Below are 17,361 nucleotides of genomic sequence, written 5' to 3' on the forward strand. Positions count from 1 at the left end.
ATATTGTTTGGCCCAGAAGGTGTGTAATTTTTTTCTAATTTCCCTTGTTTTTTCGTTAGGGAGTAACTCACTAGACATCGTTCCCCTCTGTTAACAGCACTCAGAGTTATTATAATCTTGACCACTATTAGAATTTTCAAAATTTTACTTCTCTCAAGTCTTATCACTTTTGTATTAGCAGAAACTGACTACAAGGAAACATCTTTTCATTGCATTACACAGCCTTTTCCTCTCTGATCTGCTAGTATTTCTCCTTATTTCAGTTTTTTCTTTTGCAAATCTTTTGGCACTTCCTTCCTTTTCAGTCTCAGTGTAACAAATATATGTCTTGAGTTGTAAAAAAAAATGTCAGAGTTCCAGAAAAGTATAAAAATTGACCGTAATAAGTCAACGTTCCATGTTCAAAGGTGGTTTTACCTGTGTCAAAATAATTCATGAACCATGGAATGATCTTTATAGTTATTATCAAGTACCATTCCCTTTGCAATGTAAATTATTAAAGGCCCAGGTACTGAGATTTGAATTCACAAAGCATGTAAGTTTTGATACCAAAGGTAGCTCTTTTTTAGGGGTGTAAACTGAATCCATCCCATCAGTACTTGTACAGCATTTGATTTCCATCAATTGTGATATTTCTTGCAAGCGTAAATGCAGTAGAAAACTTATTGAGATGTTCAACAATTAGACATAACTTAGTTGAAGATTTAGGTGAGGACTAGTGTCAAAAATAAAATTAACTAGAAAATGAATAGAAATTTCAATACAACAAAACATTTAGGACACACTTTACTAAAAAAAAAAAAAAACATGGTGTTTCAATGTAATTTCCTTAGACCCACATCACTCACATATTTGCTGACGTATAATTTCTTGAAGACTATGTAGAGGATAAATAAATAAACATTTCTGCATCTTATGTTGGGTTCAGTCCTTCCAGTTTGAAGATTTCCCTAAAATTCCAGGCGGGTTTGTTTGATTTAAATATTGGTTAGTTTCCATTGTAATCAACTCCATTATTTTAGAATTGCAGAGTAATGTAAAGTAATGTAATATTTCTGTATCACTGTGTAAATGACAAATTTACACTAGGTGTGTTGGAAAATGGAAACCCAGAAAGAGTTGGCATTGGATTTTCCAAATTAACGTCAACAAATGTTCTGGATGATGTGAAATCTTCATTCTTAGAATGAAAGTCATCCTCCAATAATTCTGAAAAATCATCTTCAGGTTTCCTGATTCATGAATTGGTACTTCCTCATCAGTACTGTCTTCCGATTCAAACATTTTAGAAGGTCACTTAGCAATCTTCAAATTCTTGATCGGATATATCTGATGAATAATGTTCTCTAAGGAAAACAGCTGTTTTTATTCCTTTCCTGCATGTTTCAAAGAATGAGCTTCCAAGAGTCACCTTTCTCTCCCCAGCATCTTTAATAGTGCAATTTCTCACCTGATTCCTCCTCACTTTCCCTGTTGTGGCAACGCTGCTCTCCGAGTTAACCATCAGAGGATCTTCCAGCTGCTGTGGAGTTGCGCATGTGTTGCAAATCATGCCAACAGCTCCTCTGTCACTCCAGGCAGAGGGACTCTGGACTCCCATCCGGCTCAGCTCTAGAACCGCTGTCTGCAGCCCATCCTCTAGATTCGCATCACTTCTGGTTCTAAGCCTCCACTTCTGATTCACTGATGATGAGATATTGAGCCGGACCAGACTGGAACACCCAGAAAAAGACAAAAAACACCTTATGATCTTTTAGGAAGATTTTTCTGGTCCAACTGATGTTATTTTGTCTTAATGGAAAATGTCATTCTTTTTGTTATTCATTTTAAAGGCAATCAAAATATAAATTGTCAGCCAAGAGAATGCATCAGATTAGAAATTTATTTTTAATGAGGAACGTAGATAAGGATGGCTTAATAACAGGAGACCCTTTGTGGTGTGTTGGCAAAACATGCGCTTATACAGGTGCTTAAGCCAATGATGGACCAAACCAAACAAAGCCATCCATTCCTTCCATGTAAGAGACCTTGAGGCCCACCTGAAGACAGCATGGCCAGGGAGGACAGACGCTCTGAAATCTAGGGTTAAACTTATACAAGGGAATAGAAACTGCAGCACCACTACCGGGAATATAGTACCTTTGTAATATTTCGTAAAGCTTTGTAACTTCTCCACTTTGGTCATTTTTTTCCTCCCACTTTGTCTGTGTATTTGAAGCTAGAATCTTATTACACGAGATCTTGGGTGCTCTGAACTTGCCTACAGCTAGGCATCAGATGGTTAGATCTTCCAAGGAGGAAAGATGGTGGCCATTGAACAAGAAAAATGAGAACATAAATAAGCCAAGCTGCTTGGGCCCATGAGGAAGAGGAGAGGAGACAAGGACCGAGCAGCAGTTCGAATTGGACACACACAGTCCTCTGCTCCTCTCTCTTCATAACTGTGAGTGTACCACCATGCCAGTTCTAATGAGGAAATTAGGAACATCAAATAGCAGCTCCATGGATTAATCTTTTAGAGAATTAATGAAATATTATTCTATTCTTATGTCACAGCCCGCGGGTGAGTCAACATAGACACTAGAAAGGGATTGGGGATGAGAAGAGACAAGAGACTTGAAGAATGAAGACAAGACATGATTCTGATCAAGTCTCATTTATTCAAAGAAAGTGTAACGAATATATAGGGTATTGGGGAGGAGGGACTTGGGTTCTGAGATGTCAGCAGGTAATTTAGCAACAGTGGCAAGGCCAGGGTTATGCTGCAATTCAAATCTCCTGCACATGGGCTCAGAAAGCAGGCTGATCAACATAATCCCTGAATGGGCCAAACGGGCTAGGCAAGAAGCTGCTACCTGTAGATATAAGGTGGCAGCCAGTTACAGGGCTTGCCACATCCTTATATTCAAAGACTCACAGCACTGGTATCATAAGAACAGAGCAAACCAATTGTTCTTTGTATCTATTATTTTTGAAGTGTCTATTTTGCAAAGTTTTAAGAGGTAGGCAGGAGTTTGAAAGGGAAAGTGTTTTCCTTTAATGGCTTAGATTGTTTTGCCTCTACCTGTAAATAAGAAGTACTATGTTTAAAATTTTATGCTTTATTTGAAAGGAAACATTCATGTGTGTTGTGGGTCCTTTTGAAATATAATTTAAAGATGATGGGGATCTGGGTGTCTGAGATGAATGTTTCCAAAATAGTATGTCATAGTCATTGGTTATTAAGAGTAGTTTTTAGCAGAAGAAACACTTGTGCAGATTGGATTAATCATAGAATAATATCAAGAATAGTCATTATGAAGGGAAAATCATGAGAAAATAAAAAGAATAAGACTTTTGAAAAATTTTAGTACTCAAAATTGGATTTCTCAGACATCAATAAACCAATATTATGATTAGATCTCTCATGAGACAAAAGAGCGTCACTCAATAATGCTCACCATCCTTAATCTTCTAACTTTAAAAATGTTTTATGGAGCCATCTCAACTTCCTGGTAGAAGCATAGTTTTGTAAAAGTATTCTAGAAGGCACTTGGTAATATTCAAATGAAAGCCTTAAAAATAAATTAATATCAATCATCCCAGAACCACTTTTCTCTGAATAAACCCATGCACCAGGTCAGCATGTTTTTAATACATATAAAATGACCTAAAATTCTGACAATAAAAGATTGGCTAAATGATCAATAATATATCTACAGGACTGAGTACTCTGCAGCAACTTAGGAGAGCCTTTGCAAGAGTATTTCATTGTATTGGAAAATGGTCACAAAAGTTAAATAATTGGTGTGGCTATTTTATAACACTAAAGATTCCTGAAAATGTGCAGCATCTACAAGTTGTATATGATGTAGTGAAAGGAAGAAGCACACCTGTGCTAAGGGAAGCCCGCAGCTATTGACTGGACACTGCATTGATTTCTACCAGGTCACAAGGCAACTACTTTTCTCAAAAGGAGACCAAAGGAATGGAAAGCCGTAAGATTTTGATTTGCTGGTTTGTCCTTCATTACTTATTCATCTATCCTCAAAGTCATCATTTTTTTCAGTTGCCCGCCCTCTGCGAGCAGTGTGCTACATACTGAAGTGTCACAGTAAGGTGTAGAATTGAAGTTACAATGTTAATTCTGTGTACACTGTGCGGCTTAGGACTTCTTTTTGTAGTGTGAGACATTTGTCATTAAAATTTAAGCTTCAGAAACTCTCGAAAGAATATAATGTACAATAATAAAAACAAACATAGGTGGACTGGCCATGTGCCTTGATCTAAGCAGAGTAATTCAAACGATATGTCTGTCCCAGAAATACTATTGTGTGTCACATGCACTTCACAGATGAGGGAATAAAGCTCTCAGGAATTATCCCTTGTTCCTGAATTATAGAACTATTAAGTTACTGGGCAGAATTCAGCAAAGGTTTTTAATCTTTTGACTTGTGTACTCTGAAACGCATCGATTTCTCTCTGAAACTTCAGATATTCTCAGAAACAACATCTTCCTGAAGACATGGCAAAATATAACAAGTTCAGAGATCTGCATGGTGGCTTGGTCATACTGTGAAATGGGAAGATGCTGCTCAAAAGGAAGGAGCAACTGGGATGGAGGAAAGGAGAAAAGCAAGAAGGGAAAAGAAATTATATATAATATATAACATAATAGATAACAAGATAAATATACCACGGATGTCTATTAGTTCACTGAAAAAGATTTGTGATTGCATTGTCTGATCAACTTTTGTTGCCTATATTTTGTAATCTGAGAAACTACTTTGAAGATAACAGTATAAAATATCTTAATCATTGTTAATCTACTATTTATCTTGTTTTGAAATTCTGTGTCATTGTTTTTATTGTTTTTTTTTCTCCTTAAAATAAAAAAAAAAAAAAGAGAAAGATCACTGGGCTGAAGATTAGGAGTTTAGTTATAGCTGGGCTACAAACCTTTTCCATCCCCTTGTTCAAGTCACTACTAGCTCTGGATTGCATTTCCTGCTTTTTAAAAATAAGTATATTGAACAAAGAATCACTTGCCCAGGTGTTAATTGTATACATATAACATGAAAAATTTAAAGTGTCTGTCTTCTTTCACAAGGAACAGGATTTCAAACATAGCATGGCCTGATGTACAGATGGAATTTGCTGAGCAGATTTGGGAATGCTATACTCTTTGGGGAAGAGGACTAAAGTTATGGCTTCTGCCACGGACCTTGAGAAAGTGTCCAAGTCATTTGAAAATCATAGAGAAGCCCTTGGCCTCCTTAAGAAACCTTTGTTTAGTCCTTTATTCTGTCATAAAACCAGACCTTATGTTAAAATGAACCATGGTCCACGGCAAACTCTTTTGGAGTCAGATGATTTTAAAAATAGAGGTATTAGGTATACCAGGTTTATTACCCTTCTGTGGTTAATAATAATAAAATTCTAACTATTTGCTCCTAAAAATTTACAAAAGTGCCACCATTGGAAGTGATGCAGATTGGTTTATAATAGTTTATGCTTTCAGAAGCTCAATGCTAAAATGATGCTGAAAGCCATCGACGTGGAAGATGGTTCCCAGACCAACTGTCACACTTGGCAAAATTGTTGTTGGTTCAAGGGAAAACTAGAAAAGGAAGAACACTGTGGTAAAATGTTTATAAAACTATATTTGTTAAATTTAAGCAAATGTGTTTATTTCTGAGGTTATATAATCTCAATATGCATGTTTTCTTTCTATTAAATGACTGTTATATTACACTTTAAATTTGTCTAATTTCTATATATAGTCACTTGGTAAAATAATGCATTAGGATTACATTTTTCAAATTTGTACTATTTGGTGAAATTATAATTTCTGGGACCTGTGGAGCTAACCTAATCTACAGTCTCTTCCTCTAAATGTCTATGACTCTTGATATTCTTGTATCAGGTCCTTCCTGCAATTTCAACTCCTCTGGGATAAGGAAGTCATCCTGGGAGCGACTCCATTCCATCTTTTTATGGCTTTAGGTGTTTAATAGTTCCTTGCTATATTGTGCCAAGATTATTATTATTTTTTTTTTGTGAGGGAGGTTAATTCCATCCATTAATAATACTATCATAGGACCATTTTCTAAGTAATAAACTGAGGACAATCTCATTTTTGCTAGCCAGTGAGTAGCACATTTGGAACTGATCTGACTCTATTGTCTTTTAAAGCCCACATTTCTAGCAATGACAAAATGCTGCTCTCTAAATCTTCATCATTAACAAAGTTCCATCTCTCTTGCCAGTGTTTATTGTTCGTAGGGGCAGGGCTTTTATTTTTCTATGGTGAATATGCCCATTTTTTTTAGATTTTATTTTTATGAGTACATGTTTGCACATCTTAACAATTACACTCATTGTATCATGCTGGCACACATACAGCACACAACATATTTTAATTCTTTTGTTCATCCCCATCTCCCTCCCTCTCCTCTTTTTCCATCTCTTGGTCTCCTTTCTTTTTGCAAAAGACCTATTCCCCTATTTCTTACTGTCTTTTATTTTGCTGCTTAATTTATTTATATTTCATATTTTTCATATAAGAGAAATCGTGTGATATTTATGTATATTTATTTACCACAAGTGTGGCATGGCTCTTGTGTGTCATTGAACCACATTAGGCCCTGGTGTGAACACGCCTTCCTTATTTGCAGTGTGTGTGAGAGCCCATGTGAGGCCGAGAATAGAAGACAGATTTTTCTTTGAAGTTCAACCAGTGATTGGGCCTGTCACATACTAAAAGCTATTAATCAGTTCAGAGTGTCTGTTCCCTATTCATAAAATGGAAAGAATACACTTTAGTGTCACTATGAAGATTAAATACAAAAGTTGAGTCCTAAGGAGCTTTAACCCAGTCATAAAAATACAAAAACTTTGAATAAAAAGATATATGCTAGTTTGTGTATATCTAGACTTAGCCACATTGATAGGTAAAAAATCATTTTCTAGAAGTGGTTACTTTCTCTAGGTCTTCTAGCTGTTGAATAATGAAAGAGAATGAGCAAATTTGAAATCTATTGTTCTGATTCACATCGGGATTCAAGGTTAATTTACAATTAACTTTCTGTATTTGTCCCTCATTGATCAACTGATGCATATGCTTCCGTGGAATTGGATTTTATCCAAGCAGGACAAATTAAGCTTCAAATTTAACAATTAAACCATCAGGCTGATGCATACTATTGTAACTCTGGTGTATTCTGGGGTGGATTTCAGAGCAGCCTCGCAGCCCAGCTCTGATGGCAGAAGCCTGTGTCTGCTCTCCTGTCACAGTTTCCAGGCAGCCCCACTCAAGGGGCAGTGATTCTTATGGCACTCACGACATAAGAGTTCATCACTCATAGCTACGAGCATGCCCATGACTTGAGGGCTGGTTTCTTACTTGGAGAAAGAAACGTTCTGAGAGCAGTTTCTAGTTGATCTCTCACTGTGATTTAAAGTGAACAGACAGATGGCAGAAAGGCAGCTAGCTAGATACATACATACATACCTATGTTCATATGTATAGATCGATGGATAAAATGTACTTTATAGATTGGTGTAAAGGTTTTGCTTTGGTCTAATCACACTAAGGAAAATAGTGTGTTGATGCACACACACAAGGTTCTTATTTCCCTTCCTATAAGGCTCTTCATATACACATCAGGCCATGGTGCACATATCTTTTGGATCAGACAAATGTGGGGTCAAGTGCTGGTTTCACCTTTTGTTAGTCATTATAACCCTTGGCTATCTAACTCATTTCTTGGATGCACAGTTTAACTACCAGTTCGATCATTCTGAAAGTGAAAAATACAGCATATACTATGCAGATTAGATTTTAAGTTAGGGATATTAAGTGAACTACTCAGCAAGTGCCCTGGCCACGGTCAGCAAACTGTCGGTGACTATGTCTGTAGCAACTGGACTGCTATGGTTGGTTCTCTCTGAAATTCCTGTGTTGAAGACATCGCCCAGGGCAACAGTGTTGGGTGATGAGGACCTCGGGGTTCATTAAGTCACGATGGCTCCATGCTCAGAAATGGATTAAGCCACTAAAGGAAATAGGCTTGCAGGAGTATGCTGGTTTTTCTGCCATTTGAAAGCACAAAATTCTTCTCTGCAGCACATGCCATCTTAGAAACAGACCTGCTGATACCCTGATCTTGACGTCACATACAGGGGTCTTTCCTGAATCTAATTTTTCTGGAATAATACATTGTTTATAAAACAGAAGCAATGCCTCTGAACAACTCCCAACCATCTCAGATTTATGAAACTAGACTGGCATCCCATTTAAAAGATCTCAATATGTTTACTTTGAAAAGGGAGGAAATGGAATTTTTTTAAATCCAAAAAAATTAAATCTACAGAATAGAGAAGTTATTAAAAGAAAGTCTATATACTAAAGTCAAGGCATTGAAACCATTCAGGCTTTGGCTGACTGCTAAGTCCCCAGAGGCAGAAAGTAAATATATCACTAAATGTCTCTATATACCTGTGGGACCTGCTTCACTGTTTTAGTAATAAATTTATTTTAGTGATCCTAATGTATGCTATACAAATCCTCCTCCGATCCCTCGCTGTATCTTACTACTCACTACAGAACAAGATTGAAAGATTAGTGTGCAATAGTGTGTTGAGGCCATCACAGAATTGTAAACAAACATGCATACCCAATAATTTTATAATTCACTACCACAACCAGATTCCTCCCACCTCAAGGTTCCTCCTTTTGCTTCAGAATTGCATTTCTGTACACGCTAGCAGGTCTGAAATATCAGTTCTGAAAACAGACACTGCTTCCTGGATGAAGGTAATGCCATTAAGGGAAACGAGAAGGCCCTGAAAGAAGAGACTAGCCTCATTATTTAGTCTTTTTCTTCTCTTTTTTAAATTGTAAATGTGTTCACTTTGCTACATCACTCCAAGTATATTTCCCATCAGTATACAAAAGGGAATCTTCTGAGACCTCTCCTGAAGGGTAAATAAAACTGTCAGATTCCTAGTGCTAAAAGATTAATATTATGATAATTACTTTGTAAAAAATAGATTAAGAAATGCCCAAACAGCCTCTTGCTGCCTTTACATCTCTGTAAAATGTAGGCAAGCTGACATCTATGGCCTGTGTGTGGGGTAATCCGACTCTGTGCTCTGAGAGCTGGGGGAGGTGTGTGTCAGCAGTTTCTTCCTCTGACCTCCCAGAGGTTTCCAGCTCTTCAACCCTGAATAGAGACAAGAGGCCGGAAATCACACAAATTGAGATCCAGAAGACTAAAATGTGTTAATGGAATTTTAGTGGGGAAAAATGAAACAATATAGCAAAAGCTAAAAGTAGACAACAAAACACAAGCCAATGTCCTCATTCTTGCAAAGAAGGACCCTGATCAGCCTGCTGAAGGGTCAGCCTAGGTCACAGCCTCCTTTAGTTAGTAAGTCTTCAGCAAGCCATTTAATCTCTAAGCTCTCTTTTCCGCTATCTCTCATAAAAGTAGAACTTGTTACTTAGGTAATTATATGTTGAAACATTCTAAAATTTGGTTTCCTCGTGTTTAAATTCAAAATCTCCATTCTTGTCTAACATGAAACATTGCAGGAATGCTGGTGGAGCCACACAGCTGGTCAGCCCACTGAGGAAAAGTGTGCAAGCCAGAAAACACATGTTGGTTCACCCTGAGCTGAGTTCATTGTGTCAGAAGCTTCTTCACTGGATTCCCTTTGGAAAACAAAAACAACAAAACAGAAACAAACAAACAAAAACCAACAGCCAACAAAACAGCAAAAATCCCAGCCACCCCCTCAAGAACTAAACTCAAGCTACTTATCACTAGCATAAGTAGAAATGTACCTGGGAGAACAGGAGAATATCTGCATTGAGGTGAATCCATTATCTTAGCTTTAGAATACTAGAACACTAAATCTAGTATTCTAAAATCTAGAATACTAGAGCTGAGATGTTTCTACCTCATCCATAAGGTGTGCATTCATACGCACAACTCTTCATTAAAAAAAAAAAAAAAAAAAAAGGAGACATGAGTATGTTATAGAAAGTTATTCTGGAGTGCAGCGGTTCTAACTCACCTTAGCTGGTTGTTGAGAGGTTGATGGGGCTTCTTGGGTTTAGGTGAGCATGTTTTGGCTTGTTGATTTCTTTCTCTATACCTCAGTTCTGGCTGGTAAGTTTCTTAGTTCTGGCTGATGGCTTCTTGATTTCTGCTACTTCTTTCTCTATGCCTCAGTTCTGGCTGGTGAGTTTCTCTGTGGATGGTACTCTTGTTTCTTAAACCTTGCTTGTCCCAAGTACAGCAGGCTTTTCCTAGGCTAAAATAAAACTTATAAACAAAGTCCCTATTACCTATTGCAGACACTCATAAACCTAAAAATTGCAAAAAACGCTGATGGTGACTCACTGCTTTTATGAGCACCTCTGGTTTTAAAACTGGGAAATAACTACATTTCAAGTAAATACTTGCTGGAAGCATCTTCTCCATTACTCAAATGTTGTGTGCCCAAGGCTGCACAGGCTAAGATAAAAATGGAGAGCCATTTGGGACAAAAGGTTTTCCTTGACGGGGTTGCAAATGAGATTTTTAAACAATAAGCAGGGCACAAAATTTTCAGGTTAAAAAAAAAAAAAAAACAAGAAATAAGAGTTCTATTTCTCAACTGAGAAAGAAGAAAGGGTCAGCACTTTTTCAGAACCCCACACTGCGTGTCTCTTTTCGCTGGACCCCAGCAGCAGGGAGCCTGTGATTTCCATTCCTGTTCTTCCCCCACCTGTCTTGACTGTGAGCTGCCTGCTTCCTGCGCTGACTGAAATGCCCGTGGAAGCAGTAGTGTTTTCTATTCAATATGTTTTGTGCTTATTATAGTGCAAGGCACCCAGAGGGTCCTTGCTAACCCTTTATAGATTCATTGCAAGCATCGATTGTAATACTTACTGAAGGTATGGCTGAGTACCAACATGCATTTAGTTGTTCATGGTTTTTACAAAGTGCAACTCTTTGTCTATACTTCTGTCTTATGATGTAACTCTGAGCTCCCCCACCCCCAATATGTAGTACATAATTAAATATCCTGCCCAGTATTTTACTCTATATGATTTCAAATGCGCCACAAGAATAAATCTGCTTAAGGATGTAAATCTATTAATTAAGCTGGACATGTGGCAAAACTGGCAATGATTTTTAAAATGTTTTCTGGAAAATAGGCTTAGTTTACATTTTTCCTTGTATTTCCATTCTGTCCAGAATGGCTTTGTGAATAGCAATTTTTTTCTCCATTATGCAGTCTTTTATTTTTTCCTATTCTTCCCATGAACAGAGTATTACTAATAATCTAGTGAGCTATTCTTTACATGAGATTTGTACGGATGCAAGGCAAAGTATATACTTAAGATCCACTGAAAACTAAATCGCCTGAAATGATCAAGGTAGAAATATCTTCAAGAATGAATATTACCTAATATGTTGTGAAATTTTTCAGGATTAATCTCTGATATTCAATGTGATGATGTAATCACTCCCCTCTGGACCCAGATCCCATCTGGGTTTTCCCAGGGCTGGCGTCCTGACTAGAACAAGTACATGTACCTTTGAAGCTGCCTTTCACCATGTGGAGAGAAGGTAGAAAGTGTTCTTAAACAATTAACACCTGATTAGATCTGCAGATGTCACAGCCCAGCACATGCTTGTCTGGCATGCATGTGGCCTTGTCTGTAGGAAACTGTTCATCTCCCAGGGAAATATTATATAATTGATTAAAATAACCTCAGATAGGGGCACAGAACGCCACTCTGCTACTGCCAATAATAGAGCCAGAGATCAAGATGCATTTTGAAAACACAGAGAGCTGGTTTTGTTTGAGTTAATTGTCACATATTTATTTGAGTACTTATGTTATCACTCATTGTCGAACATTAATGTGCATGCGAATTATGATAGCTTATTAGCAATGCAAATTTCTGAGCCTTAATCCCAGAAATTATGATTCAGTTGGTTTCTTGCGGCCAGGAAGTCTGGATTTTCCCACAGTCATCAAATTACATGTGGAAACATTAGCCCTATGCCAAGTGTGTAAACCACACTTCCTTCAGTTTCACAGACTGTGTAAGAATTTCTTAAGTTGTGCTTCATTTAATAATGGTAAGAATATTAATATCAAAATAGTCCTATGTCTTATCATTATTATTAAAATGATAGCCACTATTTGTTAAATATCACTATCATGTGCAAAGCACTTGTGTATCTTATACATTTGATTTTGTAAGGCACTCTGATGAGTGCCACCCCGAGTACTATCCAGTAAACCCCTGTTTTGTGCATTTTCAGTACTAAAAATAAACTCTTTTCTGGAGCATTGCTTGTAGAGCTAGGAACTTACCAGTTAATCAAGCTGAGAAGCTGGGCAGATTTCAGGTCAGTATCCTGCTCCTGGGGAATATAATGGAAGACTACATCATGGTCATGCTCATAAGCCATTTAAAATCCCCTAAGGAAATCAATCTATGGATGAACTGGCAAGTAACACAAGCTAGGGCAGATGAACAGACATGGTGATCCTGGGGTTTCAGAAATCTGAGACACCACCATGATTCACCCCACCCCGACTACTATCCAGTAAACCCCTGTTTTGTGCATTTTCAGAACTAAAAATAAACTCTTTTCTGGAGCATTGCTTGTAGAGCTGGGATTTAAAGGAAAAGCTTCTGGGTTCCCCAGAGTTCCTCTCACTGCCTCTGTACTCTTCACACAGTACAGAAGCAGTCTGAAGAGGGGTGAGCACTTTTATCTCCTCAGACAGCGACTTAACACAGAGACTCCAAGCAGAAGGTAACCAAGGAAGACTTTGTGGGAGAAGGCCACAAAATCTGGAAAAGGAGCTTGAAGGAAGAGACTCAGGTAAAAGAAAGCAGAGGAGCAGAGGAAGAAAGGAAGGAAGATACAGCTATCATGGTAGCTATCATGAACTCCACGGTGTATCTTTCACTCATAAATAGGCACCCAGTGACTGCCTGTGTGACATGGATGCTGGGACTGAGGAGTGCAGTGATGAGGATAAATTTGGTGCCTCCCATAGCAAGCAGGAGACACAGCACTGTGCAACTCCAAATCTCTGTAGCTCAGTCCTCAAAATATTAGTTCCTATCCATACTACAGACAGGCTATAGGACAACAGTGGGGTTCTGCTAAGTGAAGTCACACAGAACCCTGATCTTAGGTAACTTTGCCTCAAACTCCATGGCTAAGATCTTTGGATGATCACAAAAAGAACTGAATGATACGGGAAAATTAAAGGACAGGGATAAGAGTAATTAACTGAATAAAGAATGGGGATGGAGACTGCCAAGAAGCTGGACCTAAAAATTACTGAAGACAAGGTGCTTTTAGGATGCAGTTGTAATCTGTTGGGTGACTGTTGGAGACTGACTGGCAAAGTGGGAGAAGCCAACATTGCTCCAAGCATGCAGCCTCTGCTGAGCCCTTCATCATGACAGTAGAGTGAGACTACAGGCTAGAGTTGCAGAGGGCCCCTGGTTGGTGTGCAAAGGATGGATTGTGGCAGAGGAAAGCGGTGTTCTTTTCACAAGGAACTTTCCATACCTAACCTATGGACAGTGTAGCCGTTATTCAGAACTGCTTCACAGATACAGAAACAAAAGTTTTGGAAAATCACCTACCACAAAAATCACAATGCCATTAAACATGGTCATGGAGAGATTGAAAACCTGAATTGTCTGATACCAGTTTAGATCTAAATACTGTCCAAAGTCTCAGCATACACTGGCTAGTTGGTCATGGGGCACTGTATTCATCAGAGGAATTCAGCAACTGAAACCGCTGCTAGGAGGTGGAGCCTGGTTGGAGGCGGGTCACTGGGGGAGACCTGGAAGGCTGTGTTCTTGCTCCTGTATTCTCTTTCTTTGCTTCCTTTCTGTTATGGCTTGCGTGGCTTTCTTCTGTCATACCCCTCTTCCATGTGGCTTCTGCCTTGGAACCAGCCAAGCATGGACTGAATCCATGAGCCAAAATAAACCTCTCCTTCTTTAAATTGCAGGTTTTGGTTATTTTGTTCCAGGGATATGAAAATGGTTAAACCAGATTACAAAGTCTGTGCCCTGTTTACATTATGAAGCCGTCTCCTGGTCATCCCAGAGTATAACCATAGCACAGCTGGGTCTCGCTATCCAGTTCAGGCTGGGCTTGAGCTCACTTTGGAGCCCAAACTGATCTTGAATTTGCAATGATTCTATTGCCTCAGCCTCCCAAGTGCTGAGATCAACAGGCATCCTTTACCACGCCCAACTTTAACCTAAATGTTTAGACCAAATGTTGATTTTAATTCTCGGGAAAACTCAGCATAAAAGTGTTTATACTTTACAGCTCCTCTTGCTCACCCGGGTGAGCAGGTCAGCATTTAGAGGAGATAAGACAACCAGACCACCACATTACTTCCTCTCTTTCTACAGGTCATAGCCTCAGATGAGTGATGCTTTTAGTCAAGTGCTGTAAGGGAAGATGGGGCTGTAATGTGCATGGTTTCAAATGAACAGGGAGATTTTCTCCTTGTCAGAAATAACTGAACAATTCAGGAATAAAAGACAATCCTATGTGGTTCTTATTTCTCACCACTCAAAATAGCACAGGGGATATTTGACAAGCCACGGAAGGGGACAGCTCACTTTCTTTGTCTCCCCTGGTTCCACAATTCGAGGATGAGGGAGAACTGGGGTGATTTTGAGTACCACACTGCTGTCACTTCTGAGAATGATTTACAAAATTTTTGCCCCTGGGGATGTCATTGGCTCAAATGCGTAGCCCAAGATTATCCTTCATGCAAGACTCCAGTTGTTCTCAGAAGCTTCCTTGGACTCAAAGAGTGCTGGTTTTCAGTTTCTACAATTGCCTCTGTGCTTTCCTGAGTGCTGACCAGAGACCCAAGTTAATCAAATTGGCAACACCTGGTGTTGGATCAGTTCTGTACGATGTCTTAAATAACTACTAAATGTGCAATTCTTTGGTATCATTTTGATAAGATTTGTTTTGACTGTAACAGAAATTAAAATGTACAGCACAATCCATTAATAGTTGCTAAGATTTTGCCATGCATTTTATAATTTGAATGTAAAATAGGTTATTGGGGGTTTTGTATGCATAAAAGTGAAAAATGGCAGATATTTGTGCATAACGATATGACTATGATTAGTTTCTTTGGGGGCAGGAATGAGCTTATTCACTGTTCAAGCCCAGGAGATTCTCGGCGGGCATTAGTTGAGTGAATGAATGACAAAATTCTCAGTACAAGTAATAATCTTTTCATATTTCTATGCCGCTTTATGTGCTACTTGCTGAATTGCCTTAACTCATCTTTAAACTCTTCTGAATACTTCAGGTGTCCTCTGAAGCGGCTGAACTTTGTTTCCTTAGCCACACCAGGGAAGAGCTCTCTGCTAAAAATCAATAAATAAGAACTTGCATATAGGGCTGGCCACAGTTACCCTAGTGCCCCAGGCAGAAGTAGCTGGCATGCTTTAAATACCAACACTTAATGCAAGAAAACTTGTGAAATAGAAGTGAATCTATTTTATCCCTGAACGCTCTTGCTCAGAGCTCTTTTCCCCACACCTGGGTCCCTGGTAAGCCGCTCCAAGTCCCCATGTCTCTTCCATATTCTCTGTGCAAGACCTGATCTGCAAAAAGACTCCAGAAATACTATCCTACCAAACTATAGCTTAACGGTGACCCCTTTGGGGAAGTTTGGTCTCAGTGAGTACAGGATCTGGGTTGTCCAGAGTCTCCCTGGCACTTAAGGGCCAACTAGTTTGTACTGGAGGATTGTACAAGGAGTTCAAGGTGCCAGCCAGCTCTGGTTAGCATCATTGGACCAGGTCCTAACCCTGATCGCTCTCCTGTTTTTACCATGTATCCATACTGTCACATCATAACCAGGATCTTGTAACATGGCTCAGGGCCTTTCCACTTATCTGCTATTTGGATAATTACTGGATTTTACCTATGTCCTTTAGCCAAAAATATTCTACTGTTAGCAGATGACTACCAGATAAGCACCCGTCTCCCAGCACCAAAATACCAGTTCAGGAATCCATAGGAGAGCTTTGGAAACAAGATAACTTCCGGACCTCTGATATCACACCTATCCATCCTGTTTAAGACTTACACTTATATCTTATTTACTATAGACAACTTCTTCAATAAAGGAGAAGATGTTAAAATTATGCTCCCAGTATTTATGAGTCTTTTCACAAGTTCTAGCTCATCCAGACTGAGTATACCTACACATTGCTCCAACTTCCAACTCACTGTTACTGTATTTGCTGAGTGTGCAAGTTGCAACTGCGCTTGGTATCAGACCTAAGATTTAGCACCCCCAATTATGCCCTATTACTGTCCCCAGGAAAAGAAGAATGGGAAATATCATATCCTATGCAATTACGCCCTCTCTCTTGAGGGCACAAGATTCTTTCAACTCTGCCCAATAAACTTTGTGACTTTCAGAGAAAGGAAAAAAGGAAGAAAGGGAGAAAGGAAGGAAGAAAGGAATGAAGGAAGGAAGAAAAAAAGAGAATACCACATCTGACTGACATTTTAATTTTTTAATTCCTGCCCTCCAAAAGTTAGAAATTTACCTAAAATCATTTTTCTCAGCGTTTTTGTTCCAATTGTAGCCTACTTGATTATATAAATCTCCCCCCTCACATGTCCTAGTGTGATGATGCAGATCAATATATTGATAATTAAAATAGCAAGAAACTAAACAGAGCATTTTGGTCTGGAGTTCATAAAATACTTAGACCCTAAAAGTTATGAAATACCATTTTTCTATTACAAAAAGAACCAGAGATGCAAATGTAGTTTACAAGGGTTTTATGTTTGATGAAAAGTACAGTATGATGTCTGATAATAATTTGAATAGGCAAAATATTTGAAGAACCACATTCAAAACTAGGAGAAATTTGCTATTGTTTCTGGAAATAACAGATATAACCTAAAGATGTACAGGATTAAGACAAAATATCCCATTAGTAGAACTCTCTATTGATAGCCTTTGAGAAGCATCTATCAGAATCCCATTTTAGAACATAACCTATATTGCTCTCCTTTGATCCACATAGATTTGCTTTTCCTCCTGTGAATTTTCCGTAAGCCAGTGAAACAGTCCGTCAGTTGAACAAAAGAAGAGTCGTTACTGCTCGTACAGTGAGGTTTCAGGCAGTTACCAGCCTATCCCTGCTTTTTGCCCTTATACTGCCTAATCTTTAACGGTTCCTTACGTGTTTCTTGAAATTCAGGTAATAATTTCAGCAAATGCTCTCCTGAGCCAAAGTTATGGGCCCCATCAGTTTATGTTGCTTGGACCAGC

The 17,361-nt window shown here is 38.6% G+C and overlaps 1 long non-coding RNA gene across 1 annotated transcript in view; it reads right to left on the reverse strand.

Annotated features, from left to right (window-relative positions):
- Nucleotides 1–963: 963 nt before the first annotated feature.
- Nucleotides 964–17,361, reverse strand: part of LOC134477595 (uncharacterized) — a 65,467-nt gene continuing 49,069 nt past the window's right edge. The window contains exons 2-4 of the long non-coding RNA XR_010049605.1: nucleotides 12,364–12,413; nucleotides 10,063–10,313; nucleotides 964–1,712 (exon numbers count right to left, since the gene is read on the reverse strand). This is a non-coding gene — a long non-coding RNA (uncharacterized LOC134477595). The remainder of the gene's footprint in view (nucleotides 1,713–10,062; nucleotides 10,314–12,363; nucleotides 12,414–17,361) is intronic.

Source organism: Cavia porcellus, unplaced genomic scaffold, assembly GCF_034190915.1.
Source record: "Cavia porcellus strain 051 isolate PalLab524CR breed Dunkin Hartley unplaced genomic scaffold, mCavPor4.1 scaffold_9, whole genome shotgun sequence".
NCBI classification, from domain to species: domain Eukaryota; kingdom Metazoa; phylum Chordata; class Mammalia; order Rodentia; family Caviidae; genus Cavia; species Cavia porcellus.